The 15423-nt window shown below is 41.0% G+C and overlaps 1 protein-coding gene across 1 annotated transcript in view; it reads right to left on the bottom strand.

Moving 5' to 3' along the window:
- ANKRD34A (ankyrin repeat domain 34A) overlaps positions 1–12453 on the bottom strand; it is a 229500-nt gene extending 217047 nt beyond the window's left edge. The window contains exon 1 of the mRNA XM_086946497.1: positions 12287–12453. The gene's annotated coding sequence lies outside the window, so the exon portion shown is untranslated. The remainder of the gene's footprint in view (positions 1–12286) is intronic.
- Positions 12454–15423: the final 2970 nt, after the last annotated feature.

The raw sequence follows: 15423 nt of genomic DNA, 5'->3' as shown, positions 1-15423 counted from the left end.
AAGAGGTAAGGGACAGATGAATACATTCATAGAGGTAAGGGACAGATGAGTATAATCATAGAGTTAAGGGACAGATGAATATATTCATAGAGGTAAAGGAGAGGTGAATATAATCAAAGAGGTAAGGGACAGATGAATGTATTCATAGAGGTAAGGGAGAGATGAATATAATCAAAGATTTAAAGGACAGATGAATATAATCATAGAGGTAAGGGACAGATGAATATATTCATAGAGGTAAGGGACAGATGAATATAATCAGAGGTAAAGGACAGATGAATATAATCAAAGGTAAGGGACAGGTGAATATAATCAGAGGTAAGGGACAGATTAATATAATCATAGAGGTAAGGGACAGATGAGTGTAATCATAGAGGTAAGGGACAGATGAGTATAATCACAGAGGTAAGGGACAGATGAATATATTCATAGAGGTAAGGGAGAGGTGAATATAATCAAAGAGGTAACCGACAGATGAATGTATTCATAGAGGCAAGGGACAGATGAGTATAATCAAAGATTTAAAGGACAGATGAATATATTCATAGAGGTAAGGGACAGATGAATATAATCATAGATGTAAGGGACAGATGGATATATTCATAGAGGTAAGGGACAGATGAATATATTCATAGAGGTAAAGGACCGATGAATATATTCATAGAGGTAAGGGACAGATGAGTATAATCATAGAGGTAAGGGACAGATGAGTATAATCATAGAGGTAAGGGACAGATGAATATATTCATAGAGGTAAGAGACAGATGAATATAATCATAGAGGTAAGGGACAGATGAATATATTCATAGAGGTAAGGGAGAGATGAATATAATCAAAGAGGTAAGGGACAGATGAATATATTCATAGAGGTAAGGGACAGAGGAGTATAATCATAGAGTTAAGGGACAGATGAATATATTCATAGAGGTAAGGGAGAGGTGAATATAATCAAAGAGGTAAGGGACAGATGAATGTATTCATAGAGGTAAGGGAGAGATGAATATAATCCAAGATTTAAAGGACAGATGAATATAATCATAGAGGTAAGGGACAGATGAATATATTCATAGAGGTAAGGGACAGATGAATATAATCAGAGGTAAGGGACAGGTGAATATAATCAGAGGTAAGGGACAGATTAATATAATCATAGAGGTAAGGGACAGATGAATGTAATCATAGAGGTAAGGGACAGATGAATATAATCACAGAGGTAAGGGACAGATGAATATATTAATAGAGGTAAGGGACAGATAAATGTATTCATAGAGGTAAGGGACAGATGAGTATAATCATAGAGGCAAGGGACAGATAAATATAATCACAGAGGTAAGGGACAGATGAATATATTAATAGAGGTAAGGGACAGATGAATGTATTCATAGAGGTAAAGGACAGATGAGTATAATCATAGAGGCAAGGGACAGATGAATATAATCACAGAGGTAAGGGACAGATGAATATATTCATAGAGGTAAGGGACAGATGAATATAATCAGAGGCAAGGGACAGATGAATATGATCAGATGTAAGGGACCGGTGAATATAATCAGAGGTAAGGGACAGATTAATATAATCATAGATGTAAGGGACAGATGAGTGTAATCATAGAGGTAAGGGACAGATGAATATAATCATAGAGGTAAGGGACATATCAATATATTCATAGAGGTAAGGGACAGATGAGTATAATCATAGAGGTAAGGGACAGATGAATATATGTATAGATGTAAGGGACAGATGAATATATTCATAGAGGTAAGGGGTGGATGAATATAACCATAGAGGTAAGGGACAGATGAATGTATTCATAGAGGTAAGGGACAGATGAGTATAATCATAGAGGCAAGGGACAGATGAATATAATCAGAGGCAAGGGACAGATGAATATGATCAGAGGTAAGGGACCGGTGAATATAATCAGAGGTAAGGGACAGATTAATATAATCATAGATGTAAGGGACAGATGAGTGTAATCATAGAGGTAAGGGACAGATGAATATAATCATAGAGGTAAGGGACAGATCAATATATTCATAGAGGTAAGGGACAGATGAGTATAATCATAGAGGTAAGGGACAGATGAATATATGTATAGATGTAAGGGACAGATGAATATATTCATAGAGGTAAGGGGTGGATGAATATAACCATAGAGGTAAGGGGCAGATGAATGTATTCATAGAGGTAAGGGACAGATGAGTATAATCATAGAGGCAAGGGACAGATTAATATAATCACAGAGGTAAGGGACAGATGAATATATTAATAGAGGTAAGGGACAGATGAATGTATTCATAGAGGTAAGGGACAGATGAGTATAATCATAGAGGCAAGGGACAGATGAGTATAATCATAGAGGTAAGGGACAGATGAATATATTCTTAGAGGTAAGGGACAGATGAATATATTTACAGAGGTAAGGGACAGATTAATACATTCTTAGAGGTAAGGGACAGTTGAATATATTCATAGAGGTAAGGGACAGATGAGAATAATCATAGAGGTAAGGGAAAGCAGATGAATACATTCTTAGAGATAAGGGACAGATGACTACAATCAGAGGTAAGGGACAGATGAATATATTCATAGAGGTAAGGGACAGATGAATATATTCATAGAGGTAAGGGACAGATGAGTATAATCATAGAGGTTAGGAACCGATGAATATAATTATAGAGGTAAGGGACAGATAAATATATTCATAGAGGTATGGACAAGTGAATTTAATCATAGAGGTAAGGGACAGATGAATAAATTCCTAGAGGTAAGGGACAGATTAATATAATCATAGAGGTAAGGGACAGATGAATACATTCTTAGAGATACGAGACAGATGACTACAATCAGAGGTAAGGGGCAGATGAATATAACCATAGAGGTAAGGGACAGATGAATATATTCATAGAGGTAAGGGACAGATGAGTATAATCATAGAGGTTAGGAACCGATAAATATATTCATAGAGGTAAGGGACAGATGAATATATTCGTAGAGGTATGGACAGTTGAATATAATCATAGAGGTAAGGGACAGATGAATAAATTCTTAGAGGTAAGGGACAGATTAATATAATCATTGAGAAAAGGGATAGATGAATATAATCATAGAGGTAAGGGACAGATGAATATATTCATAGAGGTAAGGGACAGATTAATATATTCATAGAGGTAAAGGACCGATGAATATATTCATAGAGGTAAGGGACAGATGAGTATAATCTTAGAGGTAAGGGACAGATGAGTATAATCATAGAGGTAAGGGACAGATGAATATGTTCATAGAGGTAAGAGACAAATGAATATAATCATAGAGTTAAGGGACAGATGAATATATTCATAGAGGTAAGGGAGAGATGAATATAATCAAAGAGGTAAGGGACAGATTAATATATTCATAGAGGTAAGGGACAGATGAGTATAATCATAGAGTTAAGGGACAGATGAATATATTCATAGAGGTAAGGGAGAGGTGAATATAATCAAAGAGGTAAGGGACAGATGAATGTATTCATAGAGGTAAGGGAGAGATTAATATAATCAAAGATTTAAAGGACAGATGAATATATTCATAGAGGTAAGGGACAGATGAATATAATCATAGAGGTAAGGGACAGATGGATATATTCATAGAGGTAAGGGACAGATGAATATATTCATAGAGGTAAAGGACCGATGAATATATTCATAGAGGTAAGGGACAGATGAGTATAATCATAGAGGTAAGGGACAGATGAGTATAATCATAGAGGTAAGGGACAGATGAATATATTCATAGAGGTAAGAGACAGATGAATATAATCATAGAGGTAAGGGACAGATGAATATATTCATAGAGGTAAGGGAGAGATGAATATAATCAAAGAGGTAAGGGACAGATGAATACATTCATAGAGGTAAGGGACAGATGATTATAATCATAGAGTTAAGGGACAGATGAATATATTCATAGAGGTAAGGGAGAGGTGAATATAATCAAAGAGGTAAGGGACAGATGAATATAATCATAGAGGTAAGGGACAGATGAATATATTCATAGAGGTAAGGGACAGATGAATATAATCAGAGGTAAAGGACAGATGAATATAATCAAAGGTAAGGGACAGGTGAATATAATCAGAGGTAAGGGACAGATTAATATAATCATAGAGGTAACGGACAGATGAGTGTAATCATAGAGGTAAGGGACAGATGAATATAATCACAGAGGTAAGGGACAGATGAATATATTAATAGAGGTAAGGGACAGATGAATGTATTCATAGAGGTAAGGGATAGATGAGTATAATCATATAGGCAAGGGACAGATGAGTATAATCATAGAGGTAAGGGACAGATGAATATATTCATAGAGGTAAGGGACAGATGAATATAATCAGAGGCAAGGGACAGATGAATATGATCAGAGGTAAGGGACCGGTGAAAATAATCAGAGGTAAGGGACAGATTAATATAATCATAGATGTAAGGGACAGATGAGTGTAATCATAGAGGTAAGGGACAGATGAATATAATCATAGAGGTAATGGACAGATCAATATATTCATAGAGGTAAGGGACAGATGAGTATAATCATAGAGGTAAGGGACAGATGAATATATGTATAGATGTAAGGGACAGATGAATATATTCATAGAGGTAAGGGGTGGATGAATATAACCATAGAGGTAAGGTACAGATGAATATAATCATAGCAGTATGGGGTGGATGAATATAATCATATAGGTAATGGACAGATGAATATAATCATATAGGCAAGGGACAGATGAGTATAATCATAGAGGAATGGGACAGATTATTATAATCATAGCGGTAAGGGGTGGATGAATATAATCATATAGGTAAGGGACAGATGAATATAATCATAAATGTAAGGGAGAGATGAATATAATCAAAGAGGTAAGGGACAGATTAATATATTCATAGAGGTAAGGGACAGATGAGTAGAATCATAGAGGTAAGGGACAGGTGAATATATGTATAGAGGTAAGGGACAGATAAATATATTCATAGAGGTAAGGGGCGGATGAATATATTCATAGAGGTAAGGGACAGATGAATATAATCATAGGGGTAAGGGACAGATGAATATATTCATAGAGGTAAGGGACAGGTGAGTAGAATCATAGAGGTAAGGGACAGGTGAATATATGTATAGAGGTAAGGGACAGATAAATATATTCATAGAGGTAAGGGGCGGATGAATATAACCATAGAGGTAAGGGACAGATGAATATAATCATAGAGGAAAGGGACAGATGAATACATTCTTAGAGGTAAGGGATAGATGAGTATAATCATAGAGGTAAGGGACAGATGAATACATTCATAGAGGTAAGGGAGAGATCAGTATAATCATAGAGGTAAGGGACAGATGAGTATAATCATAGAGGTAAAGGACAGATGAATATATTCATAGAGGTAAGGGACAGATGAATATTATCATAGAGGTAAGGGACAGATGAATATATTCATAGAGGTAAGGGGTGGATGAATATAATCATATAGGTAAGGGACAGATGAATATATTCATAGAGGTAAGAGACAAATGAATATATTCATAGAGGTAAGGGACAGATGAATTCATTCTTAGAGGTAAGGGACAGATGAGTATAATCATAGAGGTAAGGGACAGATAAATATATTCATAGAGGTAAGGGGTGGATGAATATAATCATATAGGCAAGGGACAGATGAATATAATCATAGAGGTAATGGACAGATCAATATATTCATAGAGGTATGGGACAGATGAATACATTCTCAGAGGTAAGGGGCGGATGAATATAATCATAGAGGTAAGGGACCGATGAATATAATCATAGTGGTAAGGGGTGGATGAATATAATCATATAGGTAAGGGACAGATGAATATATTCATAGAGGTAAGAGACAGATGAATATATTCATAGAGGTAAGGGACAGATGAATACATTCTTAGAGGTAAGGGACAGATGAGTATAATCATAGAGGTAAGGGACAGATGAATACATTCTTAGAGCTAAGGGACAGATGAGTATAATCATAGAGGTAAGGGACAGATGAATATTATCATAGATGTAAGGGACAGATGAATATATTGATAGAGGTAAGGAACGGATGAGTATAATCATAGAGGAAAGGGACAGATGAAAATAATCATAGAGGTAAGGGACAGATGAATATATAGAGGTAAGGGACAGATGAATATATTCGTAGAGGTATGGACAGTTGAATATAATCATAGAGGTAAGGGACAGATGAATAAATTCTTAGAGGTAAGGGACAGATTAATATAATCATTGAGAAAAGGGATAGATGAATATAATCATAGAGGTAAGGGACAAATGAATATATTCATAGAGGTAAGGGACAGATTAATATATTCATAGAGGTAAAGGACCGATGAATATATTCATAGAGGTAAGGGACAGATGAGTATAATCTTAGAGGTAAGGGACAGATGAATATATTCATAGAGGTAAGGGACAGATGAATATGTTCATAGAGGTAAGAGACAAATGAATATAATCATAGAGTTAAGGGACAGATGAATATATTCATAGAGGTAAGGGAGAGATGAATATAATCAAAGAGGTAAGGGACAGATGAATATATTCATAGAGGTAAGGGACAGATGAGTATAATCATAGAGTTAAGGGACAGATGAATATATTCATAGAGGTAAGGGAGAGGTGAATATAATGAAAGAGGTAAGGGACAGATGAATGTATTCATAAAGGTAAGGGAGAGATTAATATAATCAAAGATTTAAAGGACAGATGAATATATTCATAGAGGTAAGGGACAGATGAATATAATCATAGAGGTAAGGGACAGATGGATATATTCATAGAGGTAAGGGACAGATGAATATATTCATAGAGGTAAAGGACCGATGAATATATTCATAGAGGTAAGGGACAGATGAGTATAATCATAGAGGTAAGGGACAGATGAGTATAATCATAGAGGTAAGGGACAGATGAATATATTCATAGAGGTAAGAGACAGATGAATATAATCATAGAGGTAAGGGACAGATGAATATATTCATAGAGGTAAGGGAGAGATGAATATAATCAAAGAGGTAAGGGACAGATGAATGCATTCATAGAGGTAAGGGACAGATGATTATAATCATAGAGTTAAGGGACAGATGAATATATTCATAGAGGTAAGGGAGAGGTGAATATAATCAAAGAGGTAAGGGACAGATGAGTGTATTCATAGAGGTAAGGGAGAGATGAATATAATCAAAGATTTAAAGGACAGATGAATATAATCATAGAGGTAAGGGACAGATGAATATATTCATAGAGGTAAGGGACAGATGAATATAATCAGAGGTAAAGGACAGATGAATATAATCAAAGGTAAGGGACAGGTGAATATAATCAGAGGTAAGGGACAGATTAATATAATCATAGAGGTAAGGGACAGATGAGTGTAATCATAGAGGTAAGGGACAGATGAATATAATCACAGAGGTAAGGGACAGATGAATATATTAATAGAGGTAAGGGACAGATGAATGTATTCATAGAGGTAAGGGATAGATGAGTATAATCATATAGGCAAGGGACAGATGAGTATAATCATAGAGGTAAGGGACAGATGAATATATTCATAGAGGTAAGGGACAGATGAATATAATCAGAGGCAAGGGACAGATGAATATGATCAGAGGTAAGGGACCGGTGAAAATAATCAGAGGTAAGGGACAGATTAATATAATCATAGATGTAAGGGACAGATGAGTGTAATCATAGAGGTAAGGGACAGATGAATATAATCATAGAGGTAATGGACAGATCAATATATTCATAGAGGTAAGGGACAGATGAGTATAATCATAGAGGTAAGGGACAGATGAATATATGTATAGATGTAAGGGACAGATGAATATATTCATAGAGGTAAGGGGTGGATGAATATAACCATAGAGGTAAGGTACAGATGAATATAATCATAGCAGTAAGGGGTGGATGAATATAATCATATAGGTAATGGACAGATGAATATAATCATATAGGCAAGGGACAGATGAGTATAATCATAGAGGAATGGGACAGATTATTATAATCATAGCGGTAAGGGGTGGATGAATATAATCATATAGGTAAGGGACAGATGAATATAATCATAAATGTAAGGGAGAGATGAATATAATCAAAGAGGTAAGGGACAGATTAATATATTCATAGAGGTAAGGGACAGATGAGTAGAATCATAGAGGTAAGGGACAGGTGAATATATGTATAGAGGTAAGGGACAGATAAATATATTCATAGAGGTAAGGGGCGGATGAATATATTCATAGAGGTAAGGGACAGATGAATATAATCATAGGGGTAAGGGACAGATGAATATATTCATAGAGGTAAGGGACAGGTGAGTAGAATCATAGAGGTAAGGGACAGGTGAATATATGTATAGAGGTAAGGGACAGATAAATATATTCATAGAGGTAAGGGGCGGATGAATATAACCATAGAGGTAAGGGACAGATGAATATAATCATAGAGGAAAGGGACAGATGAATACATTCTTAGAGGTAAGGGATAGATGAGTATAATCATAGAGGTAAGGGACAGATGAATACATTCATAGAGGTAAGGGAGAGATCAGTATAATCATAGAGGTAAGGGACAGATGAGTATAATCATAGAGGTAAAGGACAGATGAATATATTCATAGAGGTAAGGGACAGATGAATATTATCATAGAGGTAAGGGACAGATGAATATATTCATAGAGGTAAGGGGTGGATGAATATAATCATATAGGTAAGGGACAGATGAATATATTCATAGAGGTAAGAGACAAATGAATATATTCATAGAGGTAAGGGACAGATGAATTCATTCTTAGAGGTAAGGGACAGATGAGTATAATCATAGAGGTAAGGGACAGATAAATATATTCATAGAGGTAAGGGGTGGATGAATATAATCATATAGGCAAGGGACAGATGAATATAATCATAGAGGTAATGGACAGATCAATATATTCATAGAGGTATGGGACAGATGAATACATTCTCAGAGGTAAGGGGCGGATGAATATAATCATAGAGGTAAGGGACCGATGAATATAATCATAGTGGTAAGGGGTGGATGAATATAATCATATAGGTAAGGGACAGATGAATATATTCATAGAGGTAAGAGACAGATGAATATATTCATAGAGGTAAGGGACAGATGAATACATTCTTAGAGGTAAGGGACAGATGAGTATAATCATAGAGGTAAGGGACAGATGAATACATTCTTAGAGCTAAGGGACAGATGAGTATAATCATAGAGGTAAGGGACAGATGAATATTATCATAGATGTAAGGGACAGATGAATATATTGATAGAGGTAAGGAACGGATGAGTATAATCATAGAGGAAAGGGACAGATGAAAATAATCATAGAGGTAAGGGACAGATGAATATATAGAGGTAAGGGACAGATGAATATATTCATAGAGGTAAGGGACAGGTGAATATATTCATAGTGGTAAGGGACAGGTGAATATATTTTTAGAGGTAAGGAACAGATGAATATAATCATAGAGGTAAGGCACAGAAGAATATATTCATAGAGGTAAGGGAGAGATGAATATAATCAAAGAGGTAAGGGACAGATGATTGTATTCATAGAGGTAAGGGACAGATGAATATATTCATAGAGGTAAGGGACAGATGAATGTATTCATAGAGGAATGGGACAGATTAATATAATCATAGAGGAATGGGACAGATTAATATAATCATATAGGTAAGGGACAGATGAATATATTCATAGAGGTAAGGGACAGATTAATATAATCATAGAGGAATGGGACAGATTAATATATTCATAGAGGTAAGGGACAGATTAATATTTATTAGAGGTAGTGAGGGGTGGATGCAACCATAGAGGTAAAGTAGGGGGAATAATGTCTCCATTGACGGGGCCTACGGCATAAAGAGCAGGGCACATAAAGGAACGGGCACGATACACTTGTCCTATTAATAAAAACATGCACAGGTTTTACTCCTTTAGGGTTGCACACAAAGCAGCGTAAGGTTAGTGTGGTATTGCGAGCGCCTTCGCAAGAGCTCTGCTTGCAGCGCCCGGCTCTTTTCTAGACATTTCGTGAGAGTGGAATCAGGCTTTAATAAATCTGAGCTTGAATAAAAGGTTAACATTAAATTCGATATAAATAACAACAATTATGGTGGGCCTCGAGGGACAACTTTACTTATGAGGCGTGGTGCCTAGATTTTCAAATAAAATTAAAATGAGCTGCTGGTAAAGTTTACTTTTCAAACAGAAAGTCAGTTTCAACAGATTACCCTCAACATTGGATTTAAGTGGAAACGACTGCAGCGTTACATACCTGTGCAAGTACATGCTTTTTTCATGCACTCATTCATGTATGTACAAATCCCCCATGATTGATATTAAAACAATCGAAGCAAAGAGAGCTGAACAGGGGGTCAGACCCACATATATTTAAAAAGCATTTGCCTCTCAGTCCAGGACCCCTCTGTTTTCCCTGTAAACGCTTTGCTAAAAATAGGGCTCGCGCCCCTGGACACATCAGGGGAGATTCCATTCCAAGCGCTTCCATTTTTCATCTAACTGCTCAGAGGTCGAATTTCGGTTTTATTCTATGTAAATATATGATCAGTTAGATAACAACGCATCTGACAACGTGTACATGCATGACTCTCTCTTATTACTGAGCAATCTGACAACACAGGACCAAATATAGCCCTACAGATTTAGGGCAGGAACATGATGCATTACAGCACTGTGAAAACGATGGTTACATGGGCTTTCGAATGACGTGCCAACTCAGTGGAGAAATGAGAAATGAAAGAGGCTCGCGGCAGAGGACAGCAGCAAAGGGTTCCCTCGAGAGAGAAGAGATGCTAATGAAACCTCTGTGTCTGTCTGTCTATCTATCTATCTGTCTGTCTATCTATCTCTCGTTCTGTACATTAGTTCTTCTTTCTACCCACTAACAGGTCACATCATCCATATGTCATTCAGTTATCTATCTATCTATCTATCTATCTATCTATCTATCTATCTATCTATCTATCTATCCATCCATCCATCCATCCATCCATCCATCCATCCATCCATCCATCCATCCATCCATCCATCCATCCATCCATCCATCCATCCATCCATCCATCCATCCATCCATCCATCCATCCATCCATCCATCTATCTATCTATCTATCTATCTATCTATCTATCTATCTATCTATCTATCTATCTATCTATCCTTCTTTCTCCATTATTCTGTCTACCACCCACCAGTCACTTAATCCATATGCCCTTATGTTATCTATCAACCTATCTATCTATCTATCTATTTGCCTATCTGTCTATCTATCTATCTATCTATCTATCTATCTATCTATCTATCTATCTATCTATCTATCTATCTATCTATCTATCTATCTATCTATCTATCTATCTATCTATCTAACCACTTGTCTTTTAACGGGCTGTGTGAGTGACAGTTAATCTATCGTTCTACCCATCGCTGTACCTAGCTCTCTGTTTCCCTATATCCATGGATGTGATGCATGCATTCATTAAGATACCTCTGTCTCTCTCTCTGTGTACACACACATGCGCGCGCACAAACACACACATGCTACCATGATCCCCCTATGATATGAGTTTGACTACCCACTGCTCCTGTGGGTGCCTTGGTTCTAGGGAGAGGGCTCTCTCTAAAGGGGTGCAGCTAGGCTGCTCGTGTTGTATACACTGTCAGGAACGTGTACTTTTGTTCAAATGAAGGATTGCATATGAATTATATATTCTCTTTATACACATAGATACATATTACATTATAATTGCATTTATATAGCGCCAGCTGCCCTTGAGGAGGCGTTGAAGCGCTATGCCTACAGACATACGAGCATGCATACATAGATCATTATACAATCAAGTCAAGCACATCAAATGATGGTATCTATAGAATATGTGCATTGCCGAGCAGATTCCTAGAGGGCGGGAAGCGGTGCCACTGTACCGTATTAACCTTGGGTGCAGCTGGCACAGCCTGCAGAGGTATGACCGCAGCCCTGCCTATGCCACCTTGCTGCCAAGCACCATCCCCTGGAGTGGCTCGAGCCAGGGCATCCCATTTTCTGAGCGGCACCGCAAAGCGCCGAGTCCAAATCCGCGGCTTCTCGCCCCTAGCTTGCCAACCCCCAAAGTCCCTCCAGCCGGCACGGGCCGGATCGCAAACACCGGGACAGGCACGCGTTTTTAACATAGTTCATTGATTCGGAGCGCCGTACCTTCTGGCCGCTGTCCTCCGTCCTCTGGTACCCGCTGGGACACACCGGCGCCTCATCCCGGCTACATCCTCCCGCATCCCCGGTACCCAGGTCCTCGGATGCTGCATCCCTCGCGCCGGCGTTATTTATAGACGCGCGCGCCCAGACCGGCGTCTCTGCAGCAGGGTCTAAAGTATCCCCGCTAAAAAAACACCCAACAGGATAAAAACCGGGCGCCACAGGCTGTGCTCCCCCCGGTGCAGCCCCGCAGTGCTGTGCCCGGGCTCCGGTGTCTTCCAGTTACTGTCACAGACTGATCAGCCCTCCGAGACCGACCGGCGCTATTTTTAGCTCCTTTCCCATAGAGCAGAAGTAGATATTCCATTAAAATCCACAGCCATAACACTGCAGCACTATTCATAGTGCAGGGCCCCTCTCCCTTCGCCCCCCGCCCCCCTCCTGCCTCCACCGCCGTCCCCTTTCTGGCTGCAGTTATGCGTCATACAGAGCCCCGGGCGGGCCCCTGGATCCCCTGCCTTATTAAATGAGATATCTGACGCTCACCCCACTTCGCTTCGAGGGCCTGGATGGGCGTGTCCAAGACATACATATATACATACCTTCGCGGGCCTACCAGCCCGCATACCGACCAGGCATCTGGCATTTGGAACCTGCCAATATCATCCATTAAGCACATTCCCGCACAAGTGTGAAGCAACTAGGCCTTGGGTATGGAAAACAATGCATTCTTTTCACCATAAATCAAAGATCTGGGTGTCTTGGAAGGTTCTGGTGAAAACAGAGGTTAGTGGAGTGGAGCCAGCAAGCTAACAGGAAAGGTCGAGCCAGAGCCGAGCCAAACGTCTGACTTGGTACTTAGAACCGCAAAACACACAAGGTGATGGACGGAATGTTGCAAATGGCAAAACATTCACCCCCAGTCACAGATCTGGGTTTAATCCATCCTTCAGCCAGGCTAGCTTGATTCCAGTGGCACAGTCAGCACGGGACCCACGTCTGGGCATACCCTTCCCACATAGGGTGACCAGCAAAACACACAAGATGATGGACAGAATGTTGCACAATGTCAAAACATTCATCCCCAGTCACAGATCGGGGTTTAATCCATCGTTATTTTGCTCACCAAGCCACCCCAGTTCAGACATGGCCATATGCAAATCAGTCTTGACCCAGTGCCTCATGGGAACAGTCCAGATCGAACTGCCAAGCCATGTCTTCCCTGGACCGAAATCAAGCATCCTAGGACCAGTTTCTGGCTATCAGCCATTTTCAGCCAGGACAGCTTGATTCCAGTGGCGTAGTGAGCATAGGACCCACGTCTGGGCATACCCTTCCCACATAGGGTGAACAGCAAGTGTGTAGCATGCAGCAGTGTGAGGCGTGCGGCAGTGTGCAGCATGCAGCAGTGTGAGTAATGCAGCAGTGTGCAGCAGTGTGAGGCATGCAGCTGTGTGAGGCGTGCAGCAGTGTGAGGCGTGCAGCAGTGTGAGGTGTGCAGGAGTGTGAGGCGTGCAGCAGTGTGAGGTGTGCAGGAGTGTGAGGCGTGCATCAGTGTGTGGCATGCAGCAGTGTGAGGCGTGCGGCAGTGTGCAGCATGCAGCAGTGTGAGTAATGCAGCAGTGTGCAGCAGTGTGAGGCATGCAGCTGTGTGAGGCGTGCAGCAGTGTGAGGCGTGCAGCAGTGTGAGGTGTGCAGGAGTGTGAGTGCATCAGTGTGAGGCGTGCAGCAGTGTGAGGCATGCAGTAGTGTGCAGCATGCAGCAGTGTGAGTAATGCAGCAGTGTGGAGCGTGCAGCTGTGTGAGTAATGCAGCAGTGTGCAGCACTGTGAGGCGTGCAGCAGTATGAGGCGTGCAGCAGTGTGAGGCGTGCAGCAGTGTGAGGTGTGCAGCAGTGTGAGGCGTGCAGCAGTGTGAGGCATGCATCAGTGTGAGGCGTGCAGCAGTGTGCAGCATGCACCAGTGTGAGTAATGCAGCAATGTGCAGCAGTGTGAGGCATGCAGCGGTGTGAGGCGTGCAGCAGTGTGAGGTGTGCAGCAGTGTGAGTGCATCAGTGTGAGGCGTGCAGCAGTGTGAGGCGTGCAGCAGTGTGCAGCATGCAGCAGTGTGAGTAATGCAGCAGTGTGGAGTGTCCAGCAGTGTGAGGTGTGCAGCAGTGTGAAGCATGCAGCAGTGTGAGGCATGCAGCAGTGTGTGGTGTGCAGCAGTGTTTGGCATGCAGCAGTGTGTGGTGTGCAGCAGTGTGCGGCGTGCAGCAGTGTGAGGCGTGAGGCGTGCAGTAGTGTGAGGCATGCAGCAGTGTGAGGCGTGCAGCAGTGTGTAGCATGCAGCAGTGTGAGGCGTGCAGCAGTGTGCAGCATGCAGCAGTGTGAGTAATGCAGCATTGTGGAGCATGCAGCAGTGTGAGGCGTGCAGCTGTGTGAGTAATGCAGCAGTGTGCAGCACTGTGAGGCGTGCAGCAGTATGAGGCGTGCAGCAGTGTGAGGCGTGCAGCAGTGTGAGGTGTGCAGCAGTGTGAGGAGTGCAGCAGTGTGAGGTATGCAGCAGTGTGAGGCATGCATCAGTGTGAGGCGTGCAGCAGTGTGCAGCATGCACCAGTGTGAGTAATGCAGCAGTGTGCAGCAGTGTGAGGCGTGCAGCAGTGTGAGGCGTGCAGCATTGTGAGGTGTGCAGCAGTGTGAGTGCATCAGTGTGAGGCGTGCAGCAGTGTGAGGCGTGCAGCAGTGTGCAGCATGCAGCAGTGTGAGCAATGCAGCAGTGTGGAGTGTCCAGCAGTGTGAGGTGTGCAGCAGTGTGAAGCATGCAGCAGTGTGAGGCGTGCAGCAGTGTGTGGTGTGCAGCAGTGTGTGGCATGCAGCAGTGTGTGGTGTGCAGCAGTGTGCGGCGTGCAGCAGTGTGAGGCGTGAGGCGTGCAGTAGTGTGAGGCATGCAGCAGTGTGAGGCGTGCAGCACTATGTAGCATGCAGCAGTGTGAGGCGTGCAGCAGTGTAAGGCGTGCAGCAGTGTGCAGCATGCAGCAGTTTGAGTAATGCAACAGTGTGCAGCAGTGTGAGACATGCAGCAGTGTGAGGCGTGCAGCAGTGTGCAGCATGCAGCAGTGTGAGTAATGCAACAGTGTGCAGCAGTGTGAGACATGCAG

This window comes from Lissotriton vulgaris, chromosome 12 (assembly GCF_964263255.1).
Source record: "Lissotriton vulgaris chromosome 12, aLisVul1.2, whole genome shotgun sequence".
In the NCBI taxonomy this organism is placed as follows: Eukaryota; Metazoa; Chordata; class Amphibia; order Caudata; family Salamandridae; genus Lissotriton; species Lissotriton vulgaris.
This window is presented reverse-complemented; position numbering and strand designations above follow the sequence as displayed.